A 13,751-nucleotide genomic window follows, 5' to 3' on the forward strand; every position below is an offset into this window, starting at 1 on the left:
GGGTTTTGCAATAGGGTCATGACGCATAATGAATGCATTATGTCATCTTAGGAACTCTGCGTTCATTTTGATAAGGAAACCAGCGTCTAGGCTCTTCACACACTGGAGGGAATGCCATGAAGTATCCGCGTGGTCACGCATGCACACAGATAAGCTCTGTTCATAAAGGCAATTTCTATTCTGGCGGCTGCTGATGACGAATGCTGATGCTGAAAATCTCTTCCGCGTAAGCAGGCTGGTACAGGACTCAAAACGTTCAACACAGAACGGTGATACCACCAAATTAAGTATTGCTAAATTACTGTGAAAGCCTGCTGACTATAATTAACAATAATTAGATACGTGTACTAGCGCTTTTAAGCCAATGAACTAAAATTCTTCCAGGTTTTCCAAAAGAGATAGCTGTTAGAGCGATTGCAACAATAAGTCCATAGCCTGCTACTGCCTTGAGAAAAAGACTTTCATTTCACTTAAGTTGCCGAAGGCACAATAGCGTTTTTTGTTCGAGAGCAGACCTGCACAGCATGTGTTACGTTCTCTTGGAAGGTAAAATCGATCGTTTATATTATGTTAACTTACCGTGCACGTAAATGTCAACACTAAAAGCAGAAGTATTGTCTGACTGCTTGAGGATTAATGTGGCAGTTTTTCTTTGTGCATTCGTTATATTATTAAGGCAATGAAAGGTTTCAAATAAAAGACCGCCACACAATATCGCTGGTGTTAGTTGGTATGGCAAAGGCTAAGAGCTTCGGCAGTGCAATTCTTTTTGTTGCCATTATTCTTTTTATTTTGATAACTCATCATGACAATCTCTCGTCGGCACTCGCTAACCCTATTCCTCTGCCAATGTGGGGCTCTGGTTCTAATAGAGGTGCTCAAACAGGCACGAGCTACACTTTAGGACGGCAGCAAGGCCAGCAATATCAGCAAGCGCTGGCTCTAAGGCAGCAGCAAGAACGACAGCGACAAGAGCGAGAACGGCAAGAGCGACTACGGCGACAACAGGAAATGGCGCGACGACAACAAAAAGGCTGATCATGATAAAAGCAATATAAAAAAAAGCTTCGTAATCCAGTCGGTAAGCATAACGCTGAGTTTCTCTCTGCATTGAGCCTATGCGTATTCGCGCGAATGCTAGAGTCACCATGAGTATGCAGGTTGCCGTAACTTATAGGTTCACCTGCTTGCCTGCAGTATATGCTGCATTTCAAGAAAGGTGATAGATAAAAAAACCTCATGTGGCATCCTTACGCTCCCATGGGCAGCGCTTTGTTCTATGTGAAAAGAGTACGGGGCTAAAATTAGTGAAGTAGAATTGTTCTAATTGTTTGAGAGTTGTGTACCATTCGAGAACATCAACGCAGCGAGAATCGTGGAGTTGTGCTGCTCCGAACATTAAGAATTATGCGGCCAAGAAATAACACTTGACAGACGCTGACAGAAGAAAAAGGTTTAGACAGAGGAATGAATATAAAAAAGGCATTCTCTGAATTTAGAGAGTAATTCAACGCATCGTGATGTAACGAGATAATTCAAAGCGACCCTGGTGTGAATGCAACAGCATACTAACGTTCATGAAATAAATACGTACGTAGTCACACTCGTATACTACACATGAATTCGACACTAGCGAAGAAAAAAAACAAATATGGCGCTTTTCTTCTAAAAGAGCAAAGTCCCCTTTAAACGACACTAAAAAAAACGCAGTTTCCTTGCCATTCACGCTATGGTCAGGCGTGCTCGAAAAATGTTTTGCCAGTGTGCTCATATGCTTCCCAGTAACTAGAAGATCGCGAGGGTGGTTCCTCGTCACAAATCTGGTAACAAGATCTCGCCTCTAAATTATCGCCCAATTTCGCTAAATAGTTTTCCATGTAAAATCATAGAATATATTTTGTTTTCAAATCTTGCATCATTTGTTGAATCGAATTCTTTTTTTCCATCTTACAATCTCGTGTGAAACGCAACTTGTATGCTTTACTCACCATCTTAATACCATCCTCAATCGTTCATCTCTAGCTCATTGTATATTTTACATTTTTCAAAAGCCTTCCACAAAGTGTGCCACAACCTGCTTCTGTTTAAGTTACAGCGACTAAACTTGGATTCTAAACTACTTGCAGGGCTTGAATGTTTTAATGAATTGTTCTCAGTTCGTCACTGCTAACAACACTAACTCCACTCCGAGTCTACTTCGCTCAGGTGTACGACAAGGCTCGCTACTCGACACTCCGCTTTTTTAATTTACAATAATGACTTACGTTCTTGTGTTTCGTCCTATGTTAACCTATTTGCAGATGACTGTGTAATATTTTGGGAAATAACCAGCCCTAACGACTCTAGTATTTTACAATCACACCTGGACGCTGTATCCGTTTGCTGAAGCACTTGCTACATGAAATAAATAAAAAAGAAATAATGTAAGGTCATGCGCTTCACTCGATCTAATAACACGACCATTTCATATATTCTTCACGACACTCCCCTCGAAGTAGTATCATCATACAGATGTCTTGGTGTAACTATATCATGGAAACAAACCTGGAATGAATACCTTGCATCCATGGTCAATAGCCCTAACAAAACACTCGGGTATCTTAGAAGAAATTGTTCACGCACTCCTCCAGCTACCAAGCTTTTATTGCACAAAACACTAATTCATACAAAGGTGGATTATGCCGCCTCAATTGGGGACCCTTTTACTGACAACCTTACTTTCTCACTTCAAATGGTTCAGAACAGCTCGGCATATTTCATTAGGTCTACGTATGCGCGAACCGCAAGTGCTACTAGCACGAAGGCGGACCTTGAACTACCATCATTATTATCCCGCCGTAAAATTTCCCCTTGTGTCTCTTTTACCGCATATATCATCATCGTTTATTACGCGATGACTTCATATTTTCTCCTCAGTAATGCATCGTCAGGCATTGATCAACGACATAAGGTTGCAATAGGGTTAACTTGGGCGTGTTGGTTAAGCATGATGAACCACACAGAGCGAGTAAACAACGGGGACAGAGGAAGGAACACACACAGCGCTGATTTACAACAAACTTTATTGAAGCAACATTTCACATATATACAGGGGATCAGCCAGCCACTGGGCGTGTCATAGCAGATTACTTTCTAATCAACTTGGAAAAGCCGAACGGAGAAATTGCAATTCTTTATCTGATAAAAATATCGACTCCGAACTAACACATTTGTCACCCAACCTTTGAATCATCTCTGCTTCAATTATTTCTCGGACATATTTATTTCTATGTTTACAAACCACGTCATCTTCCTGAAAGACTGGTTTGCACGTGCAGTCATACAGTGCAGAGCGAGAATGCCTCCGTGTCCTTTCGTGACATTGCTAGCATGCTCACGGAACCTTTCATTCCGTGGCATGCTCACGGAGCCTGACATTGCTGGGACCCAAGTTTGCGGTGCAATCAAAGAAATCCCCACCGGAACTTCTTGCTATGGTACATGACATTGCTCAGCAGGCTCCCGATAGTGAAAAAGAACGTTGTGTTGCCGAAGGCGTGGCTGTCCTGAATCGTTGTAGCGGCATGTCAGTTCTAAATGTAAGAAATGTTGCCTCGTTATTCGTCGATAAATCCCTGTGCGTACTCGCCGCAGACAAAGAAGGTGGTTTTTGTGTGCTAACGCATAGGTCCTTCAATGAAAAGGCCAACAAGGCCCTTTTGTCTGTTTTTGATGGCCATGACGACGTGTCACTGAAAAAGTTGCGAATGCAAGCGAAAAAGTTGTGCAATGCTATGAACCTTGCTGGTTTGGCAAAAGCTATCAGTTGTAGCAATAGGGATCACCTGAGTGTGTTCTTCAGTGCTAAAACGCACACAATTGACTGGCCATTATGGGTCATCATTTCGGAAAGTGAGTCTTGGCAAAATGCAGTCTCATTGTTTTTAAAAGAAAGCTTAAACAAGCTGCCTTATAATGACCCTTTTGCACTCAAGAACTCTGATGAGGTTGTCGGGTTTTTGGAAGACCAGGCTTCAGGATACATCAGTGCTTTTTCGATTGACGTGAAAAACTTATACTATTGACTTCCACGGGCCGGTTTAATGCGTAGCGTTGAGGCAGCTATTGACAAATATGGAAGCATTCCTTTCCAAAATGACACTGGCACCCATGTTAGCGGATTTTTAGAACTTTTATCTTTGTATTTAAAGTCTACTTATGTAATTTGGGATGGACAAGCGTACTTGCAACAGGAAGGCGTGTGTATTGGACCGGCCATAGCACCAGTGTTAAGTGATTTATTTTTAGCGAACGTTGACAACGACCTGTCCAGAAGGATTGAGCAGAGTTCTGTTCAAAAAGATTTTAGATTTGTAGAAGACTACTTGATTTTATATCAGTAGAACTGCGCTTCACTTGAATCAGATGTTGCTGAAATTCTTCATATGACACGGGATTGCTTCAATCCATTAAACATTACCCATGAACTTCCGGTTGACGGAAAACTGAACTTTTTTTTGTTTGTTGTTGAATTTTGGTGCTGAGCTCGTATGTTGGCGGTACGATCCTAGGGCCGGTAAACCGCTACTACCTTTTCAGTCAGCTCACTCCAAATTGCTGAAAAGAAGTGTTGCTTGTTTTTGTTTCAGAAATGCTGTGTCAAAGTCATGTGCCCATCTAATGATAGAAGCAGTGCAGCTCCAATCTGAGCGCTTATCTGTAGCGGGCTATCCGATGCATTTGCAACTTTCAGTAGGTGAAGGGCTACTAAAAAAACTGGTAAAACGACCACCTGAGGCGGGACCAAGTAACACGAAGAAGAAAGTGGTCATCCCTTACATTCATAGGGTGGCACACAATCTCAAACGGATCGCTCAGAAGTCACATGTTCCAACTGCATTCTCTGCCCCGCTGAAAGGCCAACTCCGGCGATTTTTCGAGGTCGATGGATCTCAATGAAATTCGCTGGGTACGTTCCTTTGCACGTTTCCGTCATTTATGCCAAATTACAGGCTTGAGACATGCGCAGATTGTTTGCAAATGAATTTTAAAGATTGTCTGTAAACGCCCTCCTGGCTTTCCACAATTATTGGCAACATTGCGTCTGTGACGTCAGTATTGGGAAGGCGGCGGAAGTGACGCAGCCGAGGGCACCACTAACATCGGCGTTTCAGCCGCTACAGCGAGCGTCTGCTGTGCACAAGGCGACAGACAGCGTTGGTTTGGCCGGCGCTTCGCTGGTCGTCCCGGCTGTCAGTTTTCATACTCGGCGCCGGCGTGACCGACATGCCTTGCACGACTTCCGGTTCGTTCCTAACAACGTCTACGTCATACGTAGACAGCACACTCGGTTGTGTTTCGGTTTCGGTGTTGCGCTTTTTTGCTTATTTAAAGTTATTCTCCAATTGGCCGAGTATTTCTGCTATCGGGCCCGTAACAGGAGCGTCTCAGGAACATAAAAGCACCATTACTTTGACAGGGCCAAAAAATCGCCGGAGTTGGCCTTTAAGTTGGCTTCTTTGAGTAGGTTAACTCAACCAGACAGAGCTATCGACGAAGTAGTTTCTTGCGCAAAGAAACACCGAGCGCCTTTTCAAGACTGCGCAGTAGGCGTAGTTTATTCTATACGGCTAAGTTGTGGCAAACATTACATCGGCCAAACGGGCCGATGTATCAATGAAAGGTTCCCTGAGCATGCCAGCAATGTCACGAAAGGACAGGGATGAAAAAATCCGTAAAACAGGGGGTGGATGCTCGAGCCAATGTTTCGACAAGTGGACTTGTCTTCTTCAAGGCTGGAACTGATTTCCTTAACTATCGTGTGTATATGCTTCGTGCCCTCTCCAAAAGAGGGGAGAAGGGGTGGGGAGGAGTGGAGGGAGAGGCCACCGCGACGACTGGGTGAGTCGTAAGGAACGAGAAAAAAAAAAGAAAAGGGGGGGGGGGGGGGGAGGGTGTACGTTTCACTGAATGATTGTCAATGGAAGCACGTGGCATTTTAACAATAGTAGGTTCGAAATGCCTAGAAGAAGGGATTAACTCTCATTCGTTTTCGTTGTGTATGTACCATATCGAATAGATTCGAGAGCCCCCTTAGAAACGTTAATGCCTGCTGGCTGGAGTGTATTGAACTTGTGAATAAGGTATGACTCTGTATATTTTCTGTCTCTTGGGGACCGGAAGTTTGACTGAAGTATGTAAAGTTTGAGATCTTCGAAGTTGTGACCTGCTACATTAAAATGCTGTGCCACTGCTTTGGGTAACTTTTTCGCTGTGTCCGCGCGATGCCCGTTTAATCTAACATTAACAGGTTGTCCCGTTTCGCCAATGTACCGTTTTTGACAATATGAACATTCGATCATGTGGTAACGTTTGAACTAGTGCAGGTGAAACTAGATTTTATATGATGGACGTAATCACTTCCGGTGCTTTTAACTATAACGTCATCTTGAAGGTGCTTACAAGTCTTAAATCTTGGACGAGAACACGGTGTTATGTGGGCAGTAGAATGAGGGTTTACTTTTGCGTGCACTAATATGTCCTTAAAATTTTTATTGCGGCGATACACAACCTTTGGTACTCCGGGAAACGCTTTTCTAAGGCGCTCGTTGCTTGCCAGTATTGGGTAATACTTACGGAGGATAATATTTATGTTTGGTAGCGCATTTGAGTATTTGGTTATAAATGCTGGCGGCTGGTTAGGCTGTGCTACGGGGACCCTTTGAGCTAGTGATGATTTCCTATCTAGTTGACATGCTTCGTTGAAGACCTTGTTTAGAGCATCATGCGGGTAATTTCTTTTAACTAACGTTTCCTTTAGGTTGCTTAAATGGTGAACGTAGTCGTTGTCATCGCTACAGATCCTTCTTATACGCCTCGCCTGTCCTACAAATATCCCTTGTTTGCAGTGTCGCGGGTGATGACTAGTGTAATCTAGGTATTGCTGTCTGTCTGTTGGTTTTCTGTAAAGCGTCGTCTTTAATTTTCCTGCTTCAATAGATACCGTAGTGTCTAGGAAGTTAATTTCACTGGGAGAATGGTGCATGGTGAATTTAATACTAGAGTGAAACTTGTTACAGCGGTCAATGAATGCGTTTAGTGTACTTACGCCATGTTCCCATATGATAAATATGTCGTCTATGTAACGGAGATAGGTGGAAGGCTTCACTGGACATGACTCCAACAGCTCCGATTCTAAGTGTCCCATAAAATTGTTGGCGTATGTTGGCGCAAAAGGGGTTCCCATGCTAGTGCCGAAAGTTTGCAGGTAGTAGGACGAATCAAATTCAAAATAATTTAGCGTCAGGACTAGTTTAAGTAACGATAGGTAAACTTCAGCATTATGTGCTTGCTTGCTTTCTATGAGTGATTTTGAGACCGCTTCAATCCCTTCATCGATAGGTATATTCGTATACAAGGAGCAGACATCTAATGTTACCAGAATGGCCTGATCCGAGAGTGTTTGTGTTTCGTTAATAGAATCTATTATTCGAAGGAAATGAGGTGTATCTTGAACAAAAGACGGTAGGTTAGATGGTATTTTAGATAAATGATGATTTAGAAATGTTGATAGCGACTCAGTAGGTGTATTGTTGTTAGATACTATAGGCCTGCCCGGGATTTGCGCGATAAGCAGTTCATCTATGGACACCTTATGGATCTTCGGAAGAAGGTAGAAGCGGCCTGCTTGCTTGTTTTTAGGCATCAGGAAGCGGTGCTCAGAGTGTGTGATTAATTTCCTAGCTAGAAAATCCGTCGTGATCGTATGTTGTATGCTATTTCTATATTCTTGAGTCGGGTCCGTGGCTAATTTTCGATAGTGCGTATTGTTGCTGAGTTGTCTGATAGCTTCGTTTTTATATTTTTCCATAGGCCAGATTACTATACTACCTCCTTTATCCGCTGGTTTTATCACAATGTCTTTTCTGTTTGAAAGTTGTTTCAAGACCTCGTGTTCTGCGTAAGTTAAGTTTTTCGGCTTTCGACTCCGTTTAGCTGTGCTCAGAATTTCCCTTGAGACTAGTTTTATATATTGATCTAACTCTTGGCATTGTTCTGCATCTGGGGTCCAAGTGCTTGGCGGACGCAAACAGTCATTGCTTACGTCTTCCGTATCCGCCTTATCAAAAAAGAATTCCTTGATGCGCAAACGTCTTGAAAACTCAGTTATATATTTGTGGAGCTCGTACTCGTTCACTGCATTGTTTGTCGGACAAAATGTAAGGCCGAGCTTGAGCAGATCTATATCGACTGGACTTAAACTTTGTGATATGTCTACCACTTCGCTGCGGCGTTCTGGGTGTTGGGCTGGGACTGCGGGGCTTTCTACCGCGTTCATCGAATTATTGAGGGCAGAGTTCGTAGCATGATTTTCTTTGCGCTTTTCCTTGATCAGCAATTTATCTTGTCTACGTTCTCCAAACTGGGCAAGTTCTTCAGTTTCCTCTTCAGATAGGTTAACGCTATTAAGTTGATTGGTGATTAAAGCAAGTTGATTTCCGCAATGTTCTTTTAAAATACCTATTAATGACAAAGACGCGCTTTCTAGAATGCTGTTCCACTTCGCTAATAGTTTAGGCGGTAGGGTACCAAGAGCACATCTGACCTTAATTTTAAGACCTTTCGGAATTTTCTTTTCTTTAATGTAGCTAGAGTATTTCTTCAAATGCATTCTGTAGTTTGTTTGTTTTGCGGCGAGTTTACGGGATTGGAGAAAAGACGGAGATTTGCGGTTGCCTTTCCTGTCCTTGGTGTTTGTTAGTCATTTCTGTTGGAGTCGGGCAGACCTCCGGGGCACAACATTTTCACGGGGTGTTTTCTTACTACTCTGTGTTAGTGGTGAGGTCTGACCCGATGTGTGTTTCTGTATCTGTTTGTTTGCTAGCGTTCGCAGATGTCTCTGTTAGGGGAGTGCGTGAACTTGTTGCCTCTGCTTTTTGTGTGGGTTCTGTTACTGGTGTTATTATCACGTCCACCGTCTGAGTAGATGCTTTTCTTGTGTCTTAGCTACGGTGGGGCGTGAGTTGCAGCTAGTGCTTGTAGCATGTGGAAGCGTGTTGTTCGGGTTTGTGGGACGGTCCCTTAGATTGTGTCATTGGCTGCGTCTGTTTAAATTCATTCCTGATTCTGTACTTGATGTTCCTGCAAATTACATTGACGCCTGAAAAGTTAGGGTGTAGTCCGTCCCGAGCGAGCATAATGTCAGGGTCCTGATGAATTTCCGCGTGGTGGATGACATCAACGTTTTTGTGGGCGTGTTCAATGTCCAGAAGAAATTCGTTAACTTTACGTGATCCTCGTGCATGAGCTAGGAGTGTGCGTGATTGTGCAATGAGAGATCGGTGTTTGTTTGCGATCCTAGGCAGAACTGTTGTGAGGGTGAGTTTTGCGTCTGGTCTGTTGTTCTGCAAATCGTTTACCAGAGTCTTCAGGGCCTCCAGAGTGACGTCGCCGTTGTTGTGTGTACAGTCGTTAGTGCCACAGTGAATGATGAAATGCGTTATGTTCTGTGGTGCAGCGGCGACAAAATCTTGAATGTCATGTGTCGTGGCTCCGCTTTTAAATCTAATGTATGGTGCATGTTTCCTTTGTGGAAAGTGGTGGTGTATGTACTTGTACTGACTGTCTCCAATTAAAGCTATGTGCGCTAAGGAAAGTAGAGGACACTCACCATGTTTCGTCATCTTCCGTCAAAGGAAATCCAAAAAACGGCAGGAAGTGGAAGATGGAAGCTGCGATGAAAAAATACGTAAAACAGGGGGTGGATGCTCGAGCCAACGTTTCGACAAGTGGACTTGTCTTCTTCAAGGCTGGAACTGATTTCATTAGCTATCCTGTGTATATGCTTCGTGCCCTCTCCAAAAGAGGGGAGAAGGGGTGGGGAGGGGGGGGGAGAGGCCACCGCGACGACTGGGGGAGTCGTAAGGAACGAGAAAAAAAAAAGAAAAGGGGGGGGGGGGACGGGAGGGTGTACGTTTCACTGAATGATTGTCAATGGAAGCACGTGGCATTTTAACAATAGTAGGTTCGAAATGCCTAGAAGAAGGGATTAACTCTAATTCGTTTTCGTTGTGTATGTACCATATCGAATAGATTCGAGAGCCCCCTTAGAAACGTTAATGCCTGCTGGCTGGAGTGTATGAAAGTTTGAAAGGACAGGGAGGCATTCTTGCTCTGCACTGCAATGACTGCAGGTGCAAACCAGTCTTTCAGGAAGCTGACGTGGTTTGTCAACATAGAAGTAAATATGTCCGAGAAATAATTGAAGCAGAGATGATTTAAAGGTTGGGTGACAAATGTGTTAGTTCGGCGTCGATATTTTTATCAGATAAAGAATTGCAAGTTCTCCGTTCGGCTTTTCCAAGTTGATTAGAAAGTTATCTGCTATGACATGCGCAGTGATTTGCTGATCCCCTGTATATATGTGAAATGTTGCTTCAATAAAGTTTGTTGTAAGTCAGCGCTGTGTGTGTTCCCTTCCTGTGTCCCCGTTGTTTACTCGCGCTGTGTGGTTCATCGTAAGGTTGCAGTTCGATTTGCAGGACTTCCGCTTTACACAATTCGTCTTTTTCTAGGACATGTGAGGATCCAAACCACCATTCCGCTGTTATCGCAGACATTACTGATCATCAACGTTTCCGGGCAACTTTAACTAACAGTACCTAATAAGTTTTACGTGATGTCTTTTTGTTTTGCGTTTGTTGTTGTTCATTATTTTCTGATGTTTGCCTGTATTGTATCACTGTTTGATACCACTCCCCTCTGTAATGCTTCCGCCCTGAGGGTACAATAAATGAAATAAAATGTCACCAAGGTACCTCAAATCTATATTCCGGCTAATATCAATATAGCCCACAATCCCAGGTATTCACGAGTAAAAGTTTGATTGAGCTCTTAAATGGGACATTTCCTTTCGGCTCGTAAAGACGTCCAAATCACAGTGAATGACCGATGTAGCAATATTTTGCGACAGTTATAAGACCATACTCGTGCTTCCTTCGCTGCAGTCCTTTTGTTGCAAGGGAGTAATGGCGATGACTGGACTTGTAGAGTGACCGGTCCTTCCAGGCAATATTCTGAATTCTAAATTGTCGGCATCGCTTTCACGTTCTTGTCATCCACAGAAGCCCTTCAAGAATGCTTCTGCTGTTCTGCTTCTTCTTTGCGCGTTTTATGCCGTACCGTTCCGGATCCCTTCTTCTTCAAGGAATAGACCGGTGCCCAATATCTTCAGTTTAGTTATTCAGTTTATTTGTCTTCTGTCTCTTTCTATTCCCCTTCCCCGACCCCCCAGTGTAGGGTAGCCAACCGGAAGTGTTTCTGGTTAACTTCCCTGCCTTCTCCTTTTTCTGTTTCCTTCCTTCCTTCTGTTTCAAATATACCACCTTGGAGCGTAGAAGGACATGATACTCTAGCGAAAAACTCATAACGAAACACTAAAAAGCTGAAAGAGGTAGTGTGGGCAAATATTGGCGCAGGCTATAGCCGGACGTGCACAGAGATCTGTGTCTGCCGCTCGCCGAGTTCTCCCCGTTGCTCGAGAGCTTTCCTCGAGCCCGCACACGAACACGAGCATAGTCACGCTTCCTTTTGTCACTATCACCGTCGCGGTTATTTCCGCGCACTTCAAATCCAGAATCGGCCCCGCACACCGATCACAAATCGAAAATCGTTGATTATATTTTGTTTTTTAGTGTGAGATACTTAGGCGTGCATTACGCTCCCGTAAAAATTAGCCCAGATTTGGCTTTTGGATTTGGCTTTTGTAGAGAGCAAACGCCACAAATATCAGTGTACCATGTATTCGTTAAATATTTCAAGTAGGCAGTGCGCCGTGAGTAAATATATTCTCTGAACACGATACACCCCAGTGGGTTGTGTTCCTTCTCATAATGTCTAAGACGCGCGTTCGTTTCCTCGACACAGTGATGGATTTTTGATAGGGGGTAAGTAGAACAGGTGGACAGAGAAGTGGTGCATCAAAGTGCGTGAGATGCCTCGTTATCTCGGGTACTTGAATTTATCACGGGAGCGCTACCTTCAAGATTATCTAAAACGTCTAGGCAGAACGCACCACGCTATGACTTTAGGCAAGCAGTTAGCCACATTAGTATTCAAAAGTTTTCTCTTTCTTACTATGGCAATTTTATTCGAATTTATTTGTAGAAACACTGAACTGTGTTTTGTTGGATTCAGCTTTTCAACACATTGAAATGTTTAATTTTTTTGATGTTAGAACATGGCTCATATTGGCCGTAGTAAGTGTGCCTTATGAGTAGTATTCTCTCGTACACATAGAACGCGATATAACGAAACCTTATTTTATGAATTTCACTATCTAACGGAAAACTTTCCATTCCCCTGCAGGTACATATAGGGTTCAACGTTGTCATCAACTCGAATTAACGAAGCTTTCATGGCACTGAACTTGATTTACCGAAGCTTTCTCGGAAATAAATTAGCAAAAATGTAGTTATTTCTTCTCAATTTTTACGCAGACATTTTTTCTTCAGATGCACGCTGTTACTTTCTCGCATTAAAACATCAAGCCACCCTAGTCCTCGCACTGGATTTATTTTGACGAAGCTGCACGCTGTCGTCAGTAGCGCTTTTATAAAATCAAATGGCACTGGGCGGTAGTGGTTTGTTGTCCCTGCAACTACTCCCACAGGAACAAGGTGCTTGCTTTTGTTATTAAAGGCTGGCTTGCAGGTTCTTAAGCTGGGGCAAAGTCCCACGCCGTAAGCGTAACCTTAGTTCTAGAGGCTACAGCTACAGGAGCAGCTCACGCGAAAGAGAAATCTTGTTTCTCTTGTTCTTCGAGCGCCTTGATGATAATATTAACGCAGGCAAAACCAAATATAGCATAGCCAACTTAGAATAACAGAGAGCTGAGCTAGTTGGTAAGTATTCATTGTAAAAAGACAGGGCGTGCAAACACGGACACAAGAAAGAAGTCAGGACACCTGACTTCTTTCTTGTGTCCGTGTTTGCACGCCCTGTCTTTTTAGAATGCATAGCCAACTGTAGCTTGCGCACGCTCGCACGAAAGAGGTCTTCTTACTCTTGACTTTCGAGTGCCTTGATGGTGATATTAACGCAGGCAAAACCACATATCCGGCTGCTGTCCGGATAACAGCAGCCGAAATAGCGGAGCAAGCTGCGATTTTGTTGGCCTTGCTGGACAACAAGAGGTCCATGATTTACAGCGACTCGAGATCAGCGATTAGAGCATTTGCCAAGGGCACCATCTCGGAACCGGCCTTGCGGATCCTCCGGGACAAGAACATCGAGCCACACACACTCGTCTGGTTCCCAGCTCACATGGGACAGATCAAGGGAGCCCCGCCCAATCTCAATGAGTCGGCCCACATAGCTGCGCGAGGACTAGTAGACCGCGTAGCTACCGGAAGGCGCGCTGAGGTTTTGGAGAATGGGGACCCGCCCACCTCGTATAACGAAATTACCAAACATTTTTACCTGGGGCGGAGACAGTACCCTCCACCATACAGAAAATTAAGCAGACCACATGATCTGACACTCAGGCTACATCAGGTCGGGTCGTAGCCTAACCCCGCGCTATTGCACAAGATCTATCCTGAAATACAGCCAACTAATGCATGTTCATTATGCGCAGATATCGCTAATCTCGAACATATGCTCTGGCGGTGCCCCGCGTTACACGGCGGCGAAGTCATCACGCCGTCAAAATGGGAAGAAGCTATTACAAGCTCCGGACTCGAAGCACAACTATGGGCAGTCCAACGGGCCCG

At 43.9% G+C, this 13,751-nt stretch overlaps 1 long non-coding RNA gene across 1 annotated transcript; it reads left to right on the forward strand.

Annotated features, from left to right (window-relative positions):
* Positions 1-701: 701 nt before the first annotated feature.
* LOC119404049 (uncharacterized) lies at positions 702-12,450 on the forward strand. The gene is made up of 2 exons (XR_005186137.2): positions 702-1,081; positions 12,346-12,450. It is a non-coding gene; the product is annotated as an uncharacterized LOC119404049 (long non-coding RNA).
* Positions 12,451-13,751: the final 1,301 nt, after the last annotated feature.

The sequence above is a fragment of the Rhipicephalus sanguineus genome, chromosome 9 (assembly GCF_013339695.2).
Source record: "Rhipicephalus sanguineus isolate Rsan-2018 chromosome 9, BIME_Rsan_1.4, whole genome shotgun sequence".
In the NCBI taxonomy this organism is placed as follows: Eukaryota; Metazoa; Arthropoda; class Arachnida; order Ixodida; family Ixodidae; genus Rhipicephalus; species Rhipicephalus sanguineus.